The sequence below is a fragment of the Tachypleus tridentatus genome, chromosome 4 (genome assembly GCF_004210375.1).
Source record: "Tachypleus tridentatus isolate NWPU-2018 chromosome 4, ASM421037v1, whole genome shotgun sequence".
NCBI lineage: Eukaryota > Metazoa > Arthropoda > Merostomata > Xiphosura > Limulidae > Tachypleus > Tachypleus tridentatus.
This window is the reverse complement of record NC_134828.1, coordinates 6,991,543-7,013,749: the sequence shown is the minus strand read 5'-3', so window position 1 is coordinate 7,013,749 and position 22,207 is coordinate 6,991,543. Positions and strand designations below refer to the sequence as shown.

At 35.8% G+C, this 22,207-nt stretch overlaps 1 pseudogene across 1 annotated transcript in view; it reads left to right on the top strand.

Annotated features, from left to right (window-relative positions):
• Positions 1–5,607: 5,607 nt before the first annotated feature.
• The window catches only part of LOC143248514 (metalloprotease TIKI1-like), a 36,370-nt pseudogene continuing 19,770 nt past the window's right edge, over positions 5,608–22,207 (top strand). Inside the window, exons 1-3 of the transcript XR_013027031.1 lie at positions 5,608–5,796; positions 6,474–6,542; positions 21,019–21,575. The product of XR_013027031.1 is annotated as a metalloprotease TIKI1-like (transcript). The remainder of the gene's footprint in view (positions 5,797–6,473; positions 6,543–21,018; positions 21,576–22,207) is intronic.

Here is a 22,207-nt window from a genome sequence, read left to right as displayed (position 1 = left end):
CAACACTATCAGTTAATTACAAGTAGTTCTAGTTTAAAACTTCCCTTACTGTTGAATTACTAGTCGTACAACACTATCAATTAATTACAAGTAGTCCTAGTTTAAAACTTCCATTACTGCTGAGTTACTAGTCGTACAACACTATCAGTTAATTACAAGTAGTTCTAGTTTAAAACTTCCCTTACTGCTGAGCCGTAGTAATCAAACCAGCCTTTATCTCATTTAAATGTAAACCATCCTTTCAAAATCTTCCTTCTTCCATTGAACTAATCCCATAAGTCCAACCAATTTATCTGTTCATATCAATTCAGCTTAGCATTCAGTCTTAGGGACCTATTTATAACTTCATCCTCACAGTTAATTATCGGCAGTATCTCTGACAAACTTAAGTTATGGCGTTTTACTTTAAATGCCTTTAAGAATCCTTTATATTTATTATGTTCTTTGACTTATCTTCCCTATATCATTAGCCCCTACATGTATCACAAAAAAAGCATCTTTTCTAACCCCCTTTATTATATCTCCTGCCCTGTTAGTTATATCCTCCACGTGTGTCCCTCTCTGGGTAACATAATTTGATTCTTTTCTCCCTATTTACCCACAGACGATCCTACCCACAAAATCAACTATAACCTACTTATCATCCAGATACTGCTCGCGCCATTTTGTTTTCCTTCTCTCAATAGTTTCTCATCTGCAAAAGAAAAAACCTGAAATTTGTTGTTTAATAGAATATTCTCATTACAATTAAGTTCCACTTTTAGCTGTAATAATACTATTTCTAACTTCCTGAATGTTATTTTTATCTGATACGTAAGAGCTTACGTATTGAGATGCTTCTACTGTTGTCCACAACCTTACACTTTTCTTTATCTATTGTCTTCAATCCTTACACTTTTCTTTATCTATTGTCTTCAATCCTTACACTTTTCTTTATCTATTGTCTTCACTTTCTCCTCCAGTCTACAAACTCTACATACAAATTGCACATGTTCATTACTAGCTTACTTAAAAGTATATATCAGTCCCGAGTCCACAAATAAAATACATTATATGCACCCATTATACCTGACAAACTGTGAACGCTTAACTATCATACCTGTCTTGACCATAATTATTTATACTTATAGTCTGATAATAAACACCAGTAGTCAACACTGTTCCTATTAAGCCTAACGTTTAAGAACTAATTATTTATTATTTTTTATTACTATCTCATCTTCAAACTAAAGTAAAAAGATTATCTTTAATTATATAGATCTTAGGAATAGAACTTTATTAGAAGTGTTTGATAAATATGTAATGCTAATAATAAAGTGTATTTTATTTAAACTAGTGGATCTAAGCTAAAGTAAGAAAGTTAATTATTAAAACAACAAGAAATGATGAAGTAGTTTCAGATTGTATTTATTTAAATAAACAATGTATTTATCCTGTTTTACGACTTACCAGTAAGCTGACATTTAAATAAACCTATTTTAACGCTGAAGTAAAATCTACACTACTAAACCTTAAGTTAAAAGTTTTACCGTATTATTTTTATTTATCAAAATTACTACGTGTAGATATTGTGTTATTTAACCCAAATTACTACAATTTATCATATAAATGTTAAATAATTTTCGGACCTCTGCAAGACCTTAACTTTTCAACGTCCTCTCTTTTCAATCGCTAAATCAGTTTTCTTCCTTAACATTGATTTTATCACCGGTTAAAAATCTTCATCACTCATTCAAATTTTGCTATCATGTATTAATCTCATACTTAGATCGCATTTTGGATATTATATGCTCATTTACCAACATTCCTCTCACACCAAACATGCGTGAGGGCATTATAAAGTTACTATTAATCCCACTATTCATTGGCAAAGCGGTAGCCCAAGAGTTGGCGGTGGGTGGTGATGACTAGCTGCCTTCCCTCTAGTTTTACACTGAAAAATTAGGGGCGGCTAGCGCAGAGAGCCCTCGTGTAGTTTTTCGCGAAATTCGAAAAGAAACAGACATTTCCCAACACATATCTTCAGCATCGAACTACTTGTTCGTTTGTTGTTTAGCAACATTCTACACAATGGGCTATCTATGCTGAGTCCAACACGGTTATCAAAGCCACGTTTTTAGCGTTATAAGTTAACAGCTCACTGCTGAGCCACAGAGTAGTTTATTGTGTTAAAATTGGTTTCTACCTCGTTTATAAAAGATGATTCACTTCGACGTGCGATTTGGAAAGGAAATATTTCTATAGTAACTTTGTTTGCTGTTTTGCAATCATTGGATAAGCATTTGGTTTCTATATCGTTTGAACTAAATAGCTTCCTCACCTATTTATAAATTGGAGTAATTTTTATTTAAGATGGAAAAATTAATTGAATAAGAACATTATTCCACCTTTAACTTTAAACAATGAAATTACTCCACCGTCAAGTTTTAACAATGAAATTGTTCAAACTATGAAATTATTCCACTTTCAAGTTTTAACAATGAAATTACTCGATCTTCAGCTTCAAACTATGAAATTATTCCACTTTCAAGTTTTAACAATGAAATTACTCCACTTTCAAGTTTTAACCATGAAATTACTCTACTTTCAAGTTTTAACAATGAAATTATTCCCATCTTTAACTTTAAACAATGTAATTATTCCACCTTCAAATTTTAAAAATGAAATTACTCGATCTTCAGCTTCAAACTATGAAATTATTCCACTTTCAAGTTTTAACAATGAAATTACTCCACTTTCAAGTTTTAACAATGAAATTATTCCCATCTTCAACTTTAAACAATGAAATTATTCCACTTTCAAGTTTTAACAATGAAATTACTCCACTTTCAAGTTTTAACAATGAAATTATTCCCATCTTTAACTTTAAACAATGAAATTACTCCACCATCAAATTTTAACAATGAAATTACTCGATCTTCAGCTTCAAACTATGAAATTATTCCACTTTCAAGTTTTAACAATGAAATTACTCCACTTTCAAGTTTTAACAATGAAATTATTCCCATCTTCAACTTTAAACAATGAAATTATTCCACCTTCAAATTTTAACAATGAAATTACTCGATCTTCAGCTTCAAACTATGAAATTATTCCACTTTCAAGTTTTAACAATGAAATTACTCCACTTTCAAGTTTTAACAATGAAATTATTCCCATCTTCAACTTTAAACAATGAAATTATTCCACCTTCAAATTTTAACAATGAAATTACTCGATCTTCAGCTTCAAACTATGAAATTATTCCACTTTCAAGTTTTAACAATGAAATTACTCCACTTTCAAGTTTTAACAATGAAATTATTCCCATCTTCAACTTTAAACAATGAAATTATTCCACTTTCAAGTTTTAACAATGAAATTACTCCACTTTCAAGTTTTAACCATGAAATTACTCTACTTTCAAGTTTTAACAATGAAATTATTCCCATCTTTAACTTTAAACAATGAAATTATTCCACCTTCAAATTTTAAAAATGAAATTACTCGATCTTCAGCTTCAAACTATGAAATTATTCCACTTTCAAGTTTTAACAATGAAATTACTCCACTTTCAAGTTTTAACAATGAAATTATTCCCATCTTCAACTTTAAACAATGAAATTATTCCACTTTCAAGTTTTAACAATGAAATTACTCCACTTTCAAGTTTTAACAATGAAATTATTCCCATCTTTAACTTTAAACAATGAAATTATTCCACCATCAAATTTTAACAATGAAATTACTCGATCTTCAGCTTCAAACTATGAAATTATTCCACTTTCAAGTTTTAACAATGAAATTACTCCACTTTCAAGTTTTAACCATGAGATTACTCTACTTTCAAGTTTTAACAATGAAATTATTCCCATCTTTAACTTTAAACAATGAAATTATTCCACCTTCAAATTTTAACAATGAAATTACTCGATCTTCAGCTTCAAACTATGAAATTATTCCACTTTCAAGTTTTAACAATGAAATTACTCCACTTTCAAGTTTTAACAATGAATTTATTCCCATCTTCAACTTTAAACAATGAAATTATTCCACCTTCAAATTTTAACAATGAAATTATTCCATCTTCAATTTTAAACAATGAAATTGCTCCACCTTCAAGTTCTAACAATGAAATTGCTCCACCTTCAAGTTCTAACAATGAAATTACTCCACTTTCAAGTTTTAACAATGAAATTATTCCCAGCTTCAATTTTAAACAATGAAATTACTCGATCTTCAAGTTTAAACATCAAATTATTCCACCTTCAACTCTAAACAATGAAATTACTCCACCTTCAAGTTTTAACAATGAAATTATTCCACCTTCAGCTTCAAACTATGAAATTATCCATCTTCAACTTTATGCATAACTAATAAACGATTTGTAAAATATATAGTTAACAATTAAATATGGTTTGGTGATTGGCGCATTGAGCTCGCAAACTGTGGATTGCAGATTCGAATCCCGTCACAGAACATGTTCACCTTTTCAGACATGAAGCGTTATGATGTATCGATCAATCCTATTAAAGAGTAGACCAAGAGTTGGCGGTGTGTGGTGTTAAGTAGTTCCGTTCTGACTTGTCTACCATCTCATAATTAAGGAGACTAGAAGAACTTTGTGTGAAATTAAACAAATATATAAGAAATAAATCTAACTAATGAAATTCAGCTTCACAATAGTAAACCATGTTTATCAAATTGACAACTTTTTAAAAATGTTTTGGTTTGCAACATATAACTAAAGAGAGTTATCCTATGTAGCATTTAACTAAATAACCATATATAAAATAATGTATTAATAATTAAATAATCCTTCAATGTCTTTCGTGTTTAAGCTCTATACAATAAACCATAATACTCATTAACAGTGTATCAACAATTGAAAAGTAGAATGTTTTTACTTTTCTACGTTCGTCAATAGACAGGTAAATGACAGATATACAGAATGTCTCTCAACAGGTTTTTGGACCTAAGTTTTTATTTTACAAATACAAATTAGAACTTTGTTTATAGGCTCTTTGTGACTATAGGATTCACGATGTAACACTCAGATGTTTTTATGACATAATTTAAGGTGTTTGATAAATCGATGATTTGGTGTTTCCAGCACATTATTTTACAGGAAATTGTCTGTTTTTATCAACAAGGTTATTTTTATATTATCTTTTCTACATAAATATATTTTGATTATTTTGAATTTGACCGTTATTGTGTTTGATGTAGCACAATAACAGCTGATCGTTACAAGTGTGTTGTTAGCGGTGAGCAGAGAAATGGGTTCGGGTCCCCTGAAATGTCGTAGTCCACCAAGTCCATTAATCTAATTTAAATTTTGTTTATACCCCCCCCCCTCACTCTGCCAGTTTAGAAATGTTGAGGCTAGAATTGATTATGAAACTTCTGTAAACCTATTACAGAAGCTACGTCAGTAAAAATCAAATAATGAAAATTACTTACTGCTCTTTTTGGTACTTTTAATTTGCCTCAGCAAGTTACATCTTCGTAATAAACACTTAAGGTTTGTATACTAAGCGCGCGAACGTATTTCATCTTGGCAGGGCTTGCTGAATGGATAAGGTATCAGCCAATCAGGAAGCGACGACTTTACACGCTTTGTCGAACAGCTAAGTTTCGGGAATGAGCGTTAGACTGCAGTGCTGTGGTGATTTAGGCCTGACGATGGTTGTGGTTCGGCGGGAACGTTTGCCCCATGAGAAAATCCAACTCCATCCGACTGTTTCAACAGACGGTCTGCTAATAATGGCAGAAGGGCTACATGGCTTCATGTCCCCTAAAACACTCAGCATACTGGTAAGCATGTTTGCTTATGATTTTCTCGAAGTTCTGTCTCCGTCGTTGCTTTGTGCGGGGTGCATGAGTTCACAACCAACTTCAGGCTGCGAGTCAGGTAGTCCGGACCTTTCGGGCTGCATCGAATAAGTTACCGGCTTATTAAGAATTCTGTGAAATTTATTTAGAACGTTTTCACTCATTTCACAGTCATAAAAGGTTGTCCGAATGTTGTTGAAATATATTACAATTATTTTATTTACATTTATAAAGATTTAAGAAAAATGGAAAGTGATTTTATCATCAGCAGGCCCTGTATTATCGAACGCTGTTTATTCGCACCGAATTTTTAGATGTCATAGTTCTTTGAAGTTTGTGTGATTTTGCATGCAGCGTTACATCTAAGTAAACGTTTCAGATCTTGTAATGAGGAACTCGTTAATTGCAATGATTCTAAATGCTGGTCTTCTTTTGATTTTGTGTGTACTATTACATTACTGTTATTAGTAAAAGTTTTATACGAATATTTAATAACTATCAAATGCTCGTATGTAAATATTACATCTGTTTAATACTTTTGTTCTCAAATATCTGTTTTAATATTCAGTTGGCCCGGATTACTGGAAGTAAGAAGAGGATATTTAATTTTTCCCAACCTGTTTCGTAATATTACTGTTTTTTTTTTTTTTCTTCTTCAGATTCTTGGTTTATGTATCACCAAGTTGGCAGGACAATACAGACGAGCTCCACTCTGTGTTAATACAGAGGTAAGTGACGCGGGTGTTGTTTTTGGTCTGTAAAAATGTTGTAAATGCCCCACACATTTATATTTCCTAATGCTTGACTCACACAATCATCAATTTAGTGCGCGGTTTAACTTAAATATTTTAGTTAAGTTGAAACAAATTGTTCGTGTTGTTTGAACTGGTTGAATGCAAGGCTTACCCGAGTAATAGTTTTACATTATCGATAATATCAACGCCCTAATTACCCGTACCTGTTTACATCTGCTCGACTCCATAGCTATGGCTGGGTTATAGAGAGTTAGTTAGCACGTTCAATGCCACTAACAAGTTGTCGGCTCGACTGAGTGTCACCTGGGCTGTGGGTACTTGACATGGCGACTGCGGGCCTTCGCACTACATCATGTTTAAATGGAGCACTCCCAGTGACAGCGGGTTATCCCGACCGCACGGAGTTCGTAACGTCCCACACAGAGAACACGTACAGCTGCGCCGTGAGCTCGTCTTTGAGTGAAGCCGCCATGGCCACAAGGGGCTTGTCACGTTCCCGAATTGCTAGATGTAAGGGTCGTTCCGCACGGTATCATGGTGCGCCTATGTGGCAATAGTCGCCGCTCAGAGCGTGTCAGAGGTAGGAACAGCGGGAAGTTAGACAGTCAAGTGAACTTGCTGCTCTGTTCGAGTAATGGCAAAACTCTTTGACCTTGTGGTTCACAGCTGAGTGGAAATTAGTCGCAGCGGCCGTCGTAACATGACGTAGTTTGACCAGGGTTGCTGGTATTTCATCCAAAACCTAACATAGCACGTTCTTACATTACATTCTACATGCATTTAATAAATGTGAACAGTAACAAAATACTTGTTTCTGAATACTATTGTCGTGAACGTGTGCCATGCGCCTGTTTTATAGCAGTTAGGCTTCGCTGCACGAAACGTATCAGTTAAAAGTAACGTTTTTTTTCTCTGACACATTAACTGGTAAAACTGACATATGGTTGGATAACTAAATTTCATATTTGATAATAAATGGAATATTCCTATTTTACGTATTTCAAAATGAATACCTGTTTATGTTAATTAATCGTGTTTTATGCTAAATTTAATCCATTATGACAACACCTATTTTTACCTCATCAAAATATATAAATATACAATTTTTAATCAGGTGGCGCTTTTCATTTTGTGACAAGTGCAGCTTGTTACACTTAGAGGTGAATGATGTATCCAATGGCAACGAGGCCAAATAAGGTTTACCGAGTTTTCTGGGATAACTACAAATATAAAATAATATTGTGATATTAGTTTTAATATGGGATGACCTAAATTGTCAATCGTGTAGTTTTTAGAAAGTATCCCAGCGGTAAGTTGACAGAGTTATAACGACAAACTTTGGTTCGATTCCTCGTTGTGGCCAGAACGCAAAAAGATTTACTCTAAGACAAGAAAGCAAATAAAATCCTGCTTAACATTATTTTGGTGGCACTAATTACCATAAATAACTATTAATGTCAAGGACACGTGCAGAAGTATCATGTTCGGCATTTACTAGTACTTTTAAATTGCTTGTAGAAAGTTATACATTAAAATCGTTAGTGATGTCGAAAAAACCGACTTGTAGAGAAAAAGGTACATGTAAACACAGCTCGTTTGGGTTGAGAAAATATTTTACGTAAATATTTTATGAATATATTTTACATATATATTAAAATCGTTGTTATTACTACATGTATTCTAAAAACAAGGCTACGATTTGCCAATCACATATCTATTTAACAAACGAGAATGTCTTCTTGAAATGTTTTCGTTTTTGTTTCTTTTTACGTTTTTTTTTATATTTATTTTCAAGGAAAATAAAAAAGAAACATAGCAATAAATGAGATGGAAGAAATGGCCCGTTCATTTTTTTTCATTAAATCTTTTAATTCTTTGTTCTTATGAATTTGACAGAAAAACAAACAAATCTTCCTGCTTAGGAGAAGAGCCCCATTAATGTTGTTCATCATCTTACAACATTCTAGTCACTATCAGTCAGTGTGGTAATGAGATTTGCCAATTTGTTTCCGGCAAAGGAAACAACCTCTCTCCGGTAGGGCGTTTTTAATTTAACGTAAGACGTAATTATGTGAAAATTCGATTTATACCATTTTAAAACCAGTATCACGAATATTTAATGTGGATAGTACATATCTGACACAGAATTAGCCCGAAACATCCAATATGCTGTTTTTATTAACGAACGAATGTAAATAGTTATCGTCATTTTGATTCAAGTAGTGGACCAATGAATGGTGAAGTTGACAAACATACACCAAATGTAATATGAGTTGATGCGCTTTAACTTAAGAGGTATTTACTTATTTTGAGGTTTTAATTATCTGATATTGTAATGTGTATTACAGAACAATTAGTGGTATGTAATGTGTACTATAGAGGGATCTGTTTTAGTATAATGTGTGCTATGGAGGGATCTGTTTTAGTATGTGTGCTATGGAGGGATCTGTTTTAGTATGTGTGCTATGGAGGGATCTGTTTTAGTATGTGTGCTATGGAGGGATCTGTTTTAGTGTGTGTGTGCTATGGAGGGATCTGTTTTAGTATAATGTGCGCTATGGAGGGATCTGTTTTAGTATAATGTGCGCTATGGAGGGATCTGTTTTAGTATAATGTGCGCTATGGAGGGATCTGTTTTAGTATAATGTGCGCTATGGAGGGATCTGTTTTAGTATAATGTGCGCTATGGAGGGATCTGTTTTAGTATAATGTGCTATGGAGGATCTGTTTTAGTATAATGCGTGCTATGGAGGGATCTGTTTTAGTATAATGCGTGCTATGGAGGGATCTGTTTTAGTATAATGCGTGCTATGGAGGGATCTGTTTTAGTATAATGCGTGCTATGGAGGGATCTGTTTTAGTATAATGCGTGCTATGGAGGGATCTGTTTTAGTATAACGCGTACTATGGAGGGATTAGCGGTATGTACTATATACTATTTCATTTTTCTAACATACAGACTGACTAAAAGGTTCACCTATAAGTCACATTGTTTCTACACTTCCTTCTAGAAGTGTTGTAATATCTTCGTCTGATAGTTAGAAACTTTAAGGTGATAATTGTTTCTTATGAGACTTTTGTTTTTTAGACTACTCGAAGTTTATCTGTGCTATGCTTTACTAATATTTAAGAGATAAACTAGTGAACCCTACCCACCGACAGCTACTTTATTATTAAACTAGAAATCATACATTACCCTTATAAACATCTGCCTGTCAAAAATGAAGTTTTAAGAAACAGCTACACAGTTTAAGAACTTCCACGATCATGAAATCCTTTCCTAGCCACAGTTATATATTGAGTCGTCAGCAGCGGTAGGATATAGAAATACTTTGTATCTTATATACATGTAAGGAAGCTTTATAAATCGTTGTTTTTAATAAAGTAAAGAATTCGAGTTTATCTGATATGTTGATTTTTGTGTTCCTAGTTTTGGATGTGTTATTTTGTCTTGTATGTGTTATAATTTCGTGTAAGGATCTCACCCATTACTGACTTCTGTCACGTTCAAAACGTTTTATGTAAGTCGTGCAGCAATGTACGATCAGCTGCGTTGTCTAGGCGACCGACTAACTTCCTCAGAGCTTGGCAAGAAAACCCATTTGTTCTTCATCTGTGGAGATAATTTGTCACTTATCGGCATGCAGTTATTTATTATGTAGATTTACAGAAAACGTGGCTGTATATTATTGTGAAAGTGAAGTCGTTGCCAACCACGCCCACGAAGTAAGCCGCTGTGTGGTCGCGCCCCAGGGAGTCGAGGTGTGTAGATTGAAATCACTGATAACAAACTTTCTTATTCATAAGTCTTTCGGAGCCGATGAGCGAGATTTAATTAAAAGTCCTTCTTTCAACGTTTATTACAATAAACAACAGGAAGTCTGCCAATGTCGAGTCAGGGTAAACTGTCAGCTCCCAAAGTACTTTAATACATTGGTTTGTACAGCTTTCATGGTTGATATTAAAAGTTGTTTTATTTCTTCTAACATGTTCAAACATGGGTGTCTACACGTAACACATCTCGCCCGCGGCTAGTAAGAAAAGCTGTTTTTAACGTGGGTGTAATCACAGCTGGTAAGAAAAGCTGTTTTTAACGTGGGTGTAATCACAGCCGGTAAGAAAAGCTGTTTTTAACGTGGGTGTAAACACAGCCGGTAAGAAAAGCTGTTTTTAACGTGGGTGTAAACACAGCCGGTAAGAAAAGCTGTTTTTAACGTGGGTGTAAACACAGCCGGTAAGAAAAGCTGTTTTTAACGTGGGTTACGTAAACACAGCCGGTAAGAAAAGCTGTTTTTAACGTGGGTTACGTAAACACAGCCGGTAAGAAAAGCTGTTTTTAACGTGGGTTACGTAAACACAGCCGGTAAGAAAAGCTGTTTTTAACGTGGGTTACGTAAACACAGCCGGTAAGAAAAGTGTTTTTTAACGTGGGTTACGTAAACACAGCCGGTAAGAAAAGCTGTTTTAACGTGGGTTACGTAAACACAGCCGGTAAGAAAAGCTGTTTTTAACGTGGGTTACGTAAACACAGCCGGTAAGAAAAGCTGTTTTTAACGTGGGTGTAAACACAGCCGGTAAGAAAAGCTGTTTTTAACATGCCTGGGTTTTTCGTACCTTTAGTGTTCAGTTTACTGGTCCTGTTGTGAATTGAGACAAGAGTTCGTTAGGTGCGTGAATATGTGTTTCAATACCTTCATAAGGTCGATACTTTGTTTGTTCAGACACCAGCTCCAAGTCAGTTAATTAACAACTCGCTGTCCTGCCTCTAGTGTTAATACGAGATTGTAATCTACACAATAAAAATGTATGTCGAAGCTGGAGCAGGACCCATGAGGCAAACCGTATGGACCGACCAATGAAGTTAGACCTTATTATGATAATCCTTCGGGTTCTTACCAATAGCAGCTTTTAGAACCTTACATCACGTGTGTGTGTGTGTCACAACTGGACAGCCTCAATTAAGTTCTTGATTTATCCTTAAACACCGGGTTACGCTGACATTGAAAAGACATTACAATATTTTCCATCCCGCTCTATACGGGTAGCAATCTAATGATGAAATCTCTTTTCGTTTTACTTCTTTCTGTCGCTCTAGATTCACATATATTAGTTGGTAGCTTTACCTCGTGGAGGATGATGATTCACAACCACTATTGTTATCAGCTGCTGAAACAAACAAACCTTTATCATGGACAACCGAACCTTGCTTGGCCTTTCGCTAAGTTTGTTAGAACTAAAACAGGAAAGTCAGGATTTTTATCACTACCCAAAGCGACGAATCAAGGTAGTAAAAAAACAAAGGAACGTGAAGCATGTCAGTTAACTTAACTCTAGTATCATTTATAATGACGTCATAATTATAACGATTTTATTTGTGTATTACTAATTACATAGACGTCCCTTAACGCCATTTTTTTTTTTTTTTGAGTATGTGAAGAGCTACACTAGTTACTTGTGCTAGCCGCTAACTAGAGAACAACACTTACCAACAACTATTGGACACTAGTTACTTGTGCTAGCCGCTAACTAGAGAACAACACTTACCAACAACTCTTGGACACTAGTTACTTGTGCTAACCGCTAACTAGAGAACAACACTTACCAACAACTCTTGGACACTAGTTACTTGTGCTAGCCGCTAACTAGAGAACAACACTTACCAACAACTCTTGGAATACTGTTTTATCAATCAATAGTGGTATTAACCGTACGTTATAACGTCCTTCATGACTGAAAAAGATAAACCTGTTGGGTGACATGGATTCTAACTCGCGACCCTCAGTTTGTGGGTGGAGCGCCTTGGTAACAATTATATAGGATATCATTTTTCATTATGTCAACAACAGCCTTTATAACAATTATATAGGATAGTTGTCATGGTAACAAAAGCATTGATACCAATAATATAGGATAGTTGTCATGGTAATACCAAGAATAGTATTGATAACAGTTATATAGGACAATTGTTATGGTAATACCAAGAATAGCATTGATAACAGTTATATAGGACAATTGTCATGGTAATACCAAGAATAGCATTGATAACAGTTATATAGGACAGTTGTCATGGTAATACCAAGAATAGCATTGATAACAGTTGTATAGGACAGTTGTCGTGGTAATACCAAGAATAGCTTTGATAACAGTTATACAGGACAGTTGTCGTGGTAATACCAAGAATAGCTTTGATAACAGTTATATAGGACAGTTGTCGTGGCAATACCAAGAATAGCATTGATAAGTTATATAGGACAGTTGTCGTGGTCAATACCAAGAATAGCATTGATAAGTTATATAGGACAGTTGTCGTGGTAATACCAAGCATAGCATTGATAACAGTTATATAGGACAGTTGTCGTGGTAATACTAAGCATAGCATTGATAACAGTTATATAGGACAGTTATTATAGTGGTAATACCAAGAATAGCCTTGATAAGAATTATAGAGGAATGTTTTGATTGTTATCCAAGAAACAACCTTGAGAACAATTATATACGATAGTCAAAACACAGTTCCTATTTGGACAGTGACCGAGCTATGGTTTTGTTGGCTTCTTTACTGTAAGGGCCTGGCATGGCCAAGCGCGTAAGGCGTGCGACTCGTAATCCGAGGGTCGCGGGTTCGCGCCCGCGTCGCGCTAAACATGCTTACGCTCCCAGCCGTGGGGGCGTATAATGTGACGGTCAATCTCACTATTCGTTGGTAAAAGAGTAGCCCAAGAGTTGGCGGTGGGTGGTGATGACTAGCTGCCTTCCTTCTAGTCTTACACTGCTAAATTAGGGACGGCTAGCACAGACAGCCCTCGAGTAGCTTTGTGCGAAATTCCAAAACAAACAAACAAATCTTTACTGTATACATGAGTTTATTACTTTTTTTTGGAAAATGACTCCCTGTTTTTTTAAGGGATGACGCGATGGATTAAAATGACTCCGTGCTTTTTTTAAGGGATGACGCGATGGAATAAAATGACTCCATGCGTTTTAAGGGATGACGCAATGGAATAAAATGACTCCATGCTTTTTTTTTAAGGGATGACGCGATGGAATAAAATGACTCCATGCTTTTTTTAAGGGATGACGCAATGGAATAAAATGACTCTATGCTTTTTTTTAAGGGATGACGCGATGGAATAAAATGACTCCATGCTTTTTTTAAGGGATGACGCGATGGATTAGACCATGAACCTCGGTCCTATCCCATCATGCTTCACTGTAGGTACATGTTATACAATATAATTCATGCATCTCTCCGAGAAGTTGTTGTCGTGGTTGACAAACATTGGAATAAACTTGTGTCCAATGGTCATCTGTACGTATGTCCACTTTTGATCATTCCACGGTTTGTGGCCTGATGGCCATTTCGATCTTTGGTTTAGTTTTGGAAGAGTTACACGTTCATTGAAACGATGTATAACTTAACTGATGTTTGCAAACGATACCGAAACGAATATTTCAACTAAGATCTGTAGAAACAGATATCCTGAGATAGTTGTCCTTTACGTCCATCACTTCTATTATTAAAAATACGCTCCAGAATATTTCCTTTTTTTTACCACTTTGTGTATTGTTGACGAGTGAACAGTTTCTTCCTCATCTTTTCCATAGTTATTTCCAATACTGTACACATTGCAATGTTCCCAAGGAAAATCGAGTAAGTTTGTGTGAAAGAGATGTTATTTTCTGTGCATCAGGACAGAAGAGAGTTGAGTTGTGGGTTCCACTTGGGGTAATAGCGAAGGTATATGATAAGTATAGTAGTACAGCGGAATATCTGGATAAAACATCTTAGCTAAGATTATATGGTTTATATGGTAAGTTATTTAAATTATATATAATATTAGTAGCGTTACAATTTTAAACTAGTATGCGTACATTTTGATCACTTTGAGCTGATGTCGTGAGCACAGAAAGGAAACAAAACGAGTGGTGTGTGGTTACTTATGACGTTAGTTATTTGTGAGGGTAGATAATTCATTAACACTGGAATATAAAATTATTTAGACGTGCGTTTTTAATTTGCACATTTCGTACCAGTATTTCTAAAACTTTGGGTTTCATAGAGATACTTCCACAATATGTATTTAATTAAAAATGTCGTTCCCAAACTATAGGAAGCAGGACGAGCCGCAGTTGAAGTTGTTTAAAAATTACTTTTAAAATTATCATTTCAGGAAACCTCTCACCATTAGATCTGTTCACTGTTGTCTAGCGGCGCCACCGTGCGAGTAATTGTAAAATCACCTAATGCTTCTATTTTTATACGGTTAACAATGGGAAGAGAGTCCGACTTAACATATTTTAAAAAATTGATAAAAAGTGCTATCGTGACCTAACGTTGTTATCAAATGTTAGAAATGAAAACTAATACATTATTTTAAAAAAAGGATAAAAGCATTTCTTGGAAGGATACGAGGAATAAAAGGATAAAAGCATTTCTTGGAAGGATACGTGGAATAAAAGCCGGGTATGGCGAAGGAGATATGTTTATACTTGCGTATATTCATACGACAGATTTTGTACTATAGATACACTGCTGGCCAAAGTCTTAAGGACAATGAATATAAAGACAAAATATGCATTTTGCGTTGTAAGACTTAACCACTTATTTGAATAGAGCTTCGAAAGATAAAAATAAGAAAAGGGGGGAAAAAAAATTTTTTTAGCATTTAACAGGGAAAATGTGAACACTATGAAATTAGCCTAAATACTAGCTGGTCAAAAGTTTAAGACCATACTGAAACGAAGCGTTAATCGGTAAACACGTAACGAAATTTAGTCATTTGTGTTCAAGCACTAGCGTTGTCAACATCTCCCACTAACATCTCTTGTGTTACATTGGGTAAAAAAATGGCAAAGGCTAAAACGTTGACAGAGTTTGAACGTGGCAGAATTATCGAGCTGCAAAAGCAAGGTCTCTCTCAACGTGTCATCACTGGAGAGATTGGGCATAGTAAAACTGTTGTTGTAAATTTCTTAAGACCCCGAGGGATACGGAACGAGAATTTCAAGTTGTCGGCCCAAGAAAATGTTGTCGGCGTTGAGCAGGAGGATTCGACGGGTTGTCCAGCAAGACACCAGCTGATCGTCGAACCAGAATAAGGCCCTTACGGACACAGAATGCAGCTCAAGAACAATAAGACGGCATCTACAAGAGAAAGGCTTTAAAAACCTTAAATGTCTTCAAAGGCCACGCCTCCTTCCACACCACAAAACAGCTTGGTTAAACTTTGCTGAGAAGCACCAAACATAGGGATGTAGAAAAGTGGAAGAAGGTTTTGTTCTCTGATGAGAAAAAATTTAATCTGGATGATCCAGATGACTTCCAACGTTACTGGCACGATAAGGATATCTCACCGGAAACATTTTCTACAAGACACAGTGGAGGAGGTTCCATCATGATCTGGGGTGCTTTCTCCTTCCATGGAACAATGGAGCTGCAGGTTATACAGAGGCACCAAACAGCAGCTGGCTACATTGGCATGTTGGAGAGAGCATTCTTATTGACTGAAGGGCCCTCACTTGTGTGGAAATGACTGGATCTTTCAGCAGGACAACGCTGCAATCCACAATGCCCGCAGGACAAATTACTCTTTCATGGCGAATAACGTGATTTTTTTTTTTTTTTTACTATCCAGCGTGTTCATCCGAGCTGAACCCCATTGAAAATGTTTGAGGGTGGATGGCAAGGGAAGTCTATAGAAATGGACGTCAATTCCAAACAGTGCATGATCTTCGTGAAGCCATCTTCACCTCTTGAAATAACATTCCAGCCAGCCTTCTGCAAATGCTTATATCGACCATGCCAAAGCGAATGTTTGCAGTTATTCGCAATGACGGCCGTGCAACTCACTACTGAGACCTCTTGTTGGGCATTTCCTACCATGTTTAGAACACTTTTTTTTGGTATGATCTTAAACTTTTGACCAGCTAGTATTTAGGCTAATTTCATAGTATTCACATTTTCCCTGTTCAATGCTTAAAAAAAAGTTTTTTATTTTGATTTACCTTTTCTTATTTTCATCTTTCGAAGCTCTACTCAGATAAGTGGTTGAGTCTAACAATGCAAAATGCATATTTTGTCTTTGTTTATTGGCCTTAAGATTTTGGCCTGCAGTGTATAAGTAACTGAGTCCCATACCATTCAGTGTTACTGCTAAATGAAAGAAGACCAGAACTGCTCTTTTGAATGTAATTAAAGGGTGTTCAACCTATTCTTATAATACACCCAAGGTTTCTAAATGCGAAACGTTTTGGTGTTGTTGTTTTTTGCCGGTAACGGGACACGAACCACAAATCGTAAGCTCCACAGTCTGGCACGCTGGTCACTGAGCCACGCATAATTCTATTAATAACAGTATAAATCGAAAATCTTAGCTCTTTTTGGGATCATCTCAGTAGATTTACTAGTCTAATATTTCGGTACATTTAACAATGAAAACAAGACCACCTGAAGAGGGGCGTTGGGGGTGGGTGGGTGAGGAACCCTTTGACTTGATGTGCGGAGGTGTCACGCATGTGTGGTTTTCATAATATACAGTGGTTTACTCTACAAACTATTGTTAATGATTGAAAATACATTAAAGCTCAGTCTGAATAAACAATAAAAGAAATGATAAACTGAATTCTACTCGGTGGAGTTTCAAACATAATAAATTAATACTGTGCGTAATTAGCTGCTGTAGTTTACTGATTCTCCCTAGGGTTATTTTGAGAGGTCACAGTGACACGAAAGTCGAGTTTGAAACCATTAGTTTTCCATGCGCAACTGAGTTTTTCAGCTAGATCGGTGGCGTCAAGGCGGCGACACGTATAGTAATCTATATATAGGACCAGTTTAAATTGGTTGATGTCATTTGTGGACTTTTTTGTTTCTATCAAACTGGGGTGATTTAGAGATTATCTTTCCATTCGAATCTTTCAGGTAATAAAACGTTCCGAGTAATTGTATACACTGTACATAAGATTGTAACCCGCTGTTGGCAGACGATTCCTGTTGACTAGGGTTAGCTGGCACGTATTACTTCTAATTGTTTTTTATAGCAGTGTATTATGTTTTTCATGAAAAAGTTCTTTGTTGTGTAGTAATGAGTCAGTCTCTGCTGTCCTTCCCCGTCTTAAGAAAAAAACACTATATATTTTACATTAAATACCGAAGAGGTCTTTCCTCAAATCCCAAGGATCTACACGCCTGCAGTATCCTCGTAACTCTCTCATTTCTTTCTTAGGTTATCGCTAAATCCCCTCCATTTGCCACTGTTTATTTACAGCTGACGATAGGTAATGTAATTTTTATAGTATTATTTAGTGTAAAATCACATCTTGTGTTGACAGTATAAAGCCTATCCGCGTTGCAAATGCTGAACTTATACAATTTATCCTGTAATTACATTTCATCCTGTATTTTCTAGAGAACTTAGATAACTTGGGCTTTGACAGCATTAATGTCGTTATTCTCAGTACTGACTAGTTAAGAACAAGGCGTGTAAACTGTCGCTCTCACTAAGTTGTCAATTATACGTTAAATTGTAGAGTATTTTAGTAACACCGCATAACCAAAGGCTGTACGTGACCTAGTAAGTAACGAGTCCGGGGTTCGAGACGTAAAGCCATTGAACAAGCTTTGTACTTTCTGTTATGCGTGAGTTATAAAGCAATAGTCGATACCATTTTTGGCTCAAAGGGCTGGACAAAACTGTTTTAATGGCGGATGTTGCTGGTCAGTAGCTAGGGGTGGCTGTGTCCGAACCATAAATACCTTTCTTCTGGGATGACTTGCCCACGTGAGCATGTAAGGTTACGCCTAGGTTTAAATTTCCTAGTCTGTGTTTTCAGATGAAGTCTACTTTATAATCCTGCGTTTTGGGAAATAAAGTCAGCCTCGTACCTGTACTTCCTAGATAGTATTTCCTTTCAGGCTAGACTAATAACTCGAGGGTATCGAGTTAAATTTTGTAGAGGGAGCTCTCGTATTTGAACTCCCGATTTTCATCTTCAGCCATTTTAACAAGTTAACAGGTTAGTAACATTGTACGCTTCTAGCGTACTCAAATGGAAACAGTCCACAGATATTAGGTATCTTATAATAAACTTTTATTAATTTGAGGAACAACCAACAGATAAACACTTTGGGAAGACACTATGAATTATATTGTGGTTTTACAGACCAAACTTCGTTTCAAACGATGGGTAGGTAGCGTTTAAAACACTGATTCTAATATTTATAGTAAATAAAACGTAATGACAACATTATAGTGTTAAATGGTTCAGCAGATATTTATGAAATAACAAGTTCTAAAAACAGTGACAAAAACTTGCAAAATAATATCTCTAAAACTCGTTGTATATAATTTTTATCGTAAACGAGAAGAGATTCCAAAGTAATACACATACAAACTCATTTTGTTACTAGCAGATGCCAGTTACAACTGTTCAACGGTAATTTCCCTAAAAACAGTGACGAATAAATATAAAACGTACAGTCAACTCAGTCGTTTGGATCATAATGTGTATCCAGTATGATTGTCTAGTGGGTTATTTACAATCAACCGTCTTTTGTCATTACCTGTGTTATTTACATAAGAAAATTTAAAGTGTGTTTGTTTTTAAGCAAAGGAAAGCAACTGCAACGTATTGTTGACAAAAGTGCTTGAGTTTCGATGCATTGAGTACATCCAGCAAATCAGATCGCTCAGGTTTGCTTCATAGTCGCTAGGAGTTTTTTTTTGCAATGGATGCTACCGTTCCTTGTTATTTTACTGAGCGCAAGTAAAGATTGTTATTGAAGTGAACGTTTTTCTCACAGTTGCCATTTCTGTAAAAAAAACATCAAAGGAGGGATGTGTAGTTGAATTCAAAGCAATTAATTCGACATGGTATAATAAAATCTTGCAAGTATGTAATATCGACACGAGAGAAAAATTAAAAACCTAAAACAACTCGCACACGTCGCTCTCTTAATGCGTTTTTTTTAATATCTTATGAAATATTTGTTTCAAAGATTCGACGAAGGAAGTCTCGTTTGTGTCGTGAAATTCCATCACTAAAATAAACATACAAAACTCAATATCAATATAAAATTGTAGAAATTACAAAAATGAACAACATTCATGTAATGTACTCTTGAAAAGAAATATTTTGACGTGTGTGTGTGTGTTCTACAGATCTTTGACTGTTATACACTTATAACAATATTTAAATAAAAAATGATTGTGACATCCAATTGAAATGCCTTCCAGTGGAACAGCGACATCTCGCGGACTTGCAACGTGGTGGGTAGAGCACAATAACTCGCTGTAACTGTGAGTTTAACCTAATTTAAATAAACACGACATAATTTTCTCGCGGTTAACCAAGTTATGATACAGTTAGCTATTAAAGCATTTTACCACAATATTGACAAAACTCTGGTCGACACATTGTTCACGTTCATCTGTTGTCGTTATTTTATCTTTAGGGGATTTAAAATCAAAATTCACAGTCTTGGGATGTTTTCTAGTAGCCACGTTTCACTGACTTGTTACATTGTTTGTGTTTCTCTCTGTGTGTCTGTTAGTCTCTTTCCATCTTCCTTCCTGCGTGCACGTGACCAGTAGTGCTGCTATCAGTTGGTTATAGAAGTCAATAAGTATGTTAACATATTTGTAAGTTTTAACGTGGGTTTCTTTGATAGCTCAGGGCTTTGGACAAACACTGCGGTCGTTTTCCCTAAACCCGTACCTAAACCCGTGACGAATTTGTAAATATAATGGCAGGAAGCTACAGAGAATAATTTAATTTGTGTTTTTAGGAGTAGCCTTTGTTAAAATACTCAGCTATTCTGAGTAGGTATTTGTTCGACATGTCCAATTGGTCAGCTTATTTAAGTGTGAAACGGAAGGTTCAATGTATATGCCATGCACTTTCAACTAGGGCCGATTTATAACTGTAACAGACAATCATAGTACTCTTTAAAGGTACTTGAAAAGATGGCAGGCGAGGCTGGCTCCCTCTCGTCAACTGCCCTGTAGGTTTTTTACGAAAGTATTCGTTTGTAAAGAAAATGTTTTAATTATAGCCGAACAAGTAACTATCACGGAGTGAGTTTGTGACCAGGTGACGGTCATATAGTAAGTTCAAAGTTCTTGGTCAGCACCCTAACCTCCGAGATGTGGCCAGGTGACGGTCATATAGTAAGTTCAAAGTTCTTGGGCAGCACCTAACCTTCGAGATGTGGCCAGGTGACGACATATTGATATAGTTAGAGAAAATTCATATTACTTGCGAATAGTGCTACAGTTTAGGTTCTTATGTTTCATAGGCATGTGACCTTAATTTATGGATTTTATTTCGTTTTACATTTAGTTAATATATATTTCCGATTTTCTCCACCCTTGTTTTTACACGCACATTACGCTAACTTTTCCAAGTTAACTTTCCACATTCAAAACTAACCAGGTTTTCTTTACAACAGGAAGGTCCCATGTCGTTTCTGTGGTCTGTCAATAAGGATCCGCCTTCGTATTTTTTTGGTACGATTCATGTTCCTTACACAAGGGTGTGGGATTACATTCCTGCCAGTGCCAAACATGCCTTCCAGCAATCTGACAACGTGTTCTTCGAGTTAGATTTGATGGACCCGTATACGTTTAGCGCTCTGAGCAAGTGCCAACTACTACCACAGGGCAAGAATTTGGTCGACGTACTCCTAAAGATCTGTATAGACGGTTGAAAAGTCACTTAGAGTACGTGAAAATCATGTTACCGTCGTGGCTGACTGCAGACCAGAGGAACCGAGGACTGTACGCTGACTATGTGTTCAACATGATGACGTTTAACTGGGAAAGGAAACGACCAGTGTGGGTCATGTTGATGGTGAACTCTTTAACAGAGAGTGACGTCAAGTCACGAGGAATCCCCGTGCTGGACCTTTACCTTGCTCAAGAAGCTGAGAAACTGAATAAACGGACGGGCGCCGTGGAGCACCCAGAAGAACAATGTCTACCACTGAATGGCCTCAACTTTACTCAGGTAGGTTTAACTCGCACAACTTTACTTTCCAAACGTAGGCCTAACGGTGGTTATGTCTCGACATATATTTATAAAGTAAAATTTAAATAAAAGCCTCACATATATATATATTAATAATATAATTATTTTGTTTGTCGTGATGTTACCCCCTCCCTCGCTGACTCAGCGGTAAGTTTGTGGACTTAAAATACTAAAATCAAGTTTCGATACCCGCAGTGGACACATTGTGTTTAATTCCAACCCATTAAACCCAACATTCTTGTGTATATTTTTCAATACGCTTAACATGTACAAATATGGTCTTTTTTTTTTTTTTTACTTGTTGAAGACAATATGCAGTTTCAGGGGTGTATATGATTTATCAGCAATTTATGGGCGAAGAAAGCTATTCTCTGGCTGATCAGTAGAGAGTCCAGTGTTCGACTGCCCGTTGTGGACGGTAGACAGAGAGAAACCCGTTGTGAAGTTTTGCACTTAGCTGACATCATACGATATAGATTAGAACTAAAATGTAAATAATTCCTACCGACAGATACACGGGTGTGTATCATTAGGAACAATTTTTGATATACAGGGGTCGATATTTGTTCGTTCAGAAGCTGATAGATTTGTTACTAATGTATAAGAGCTTA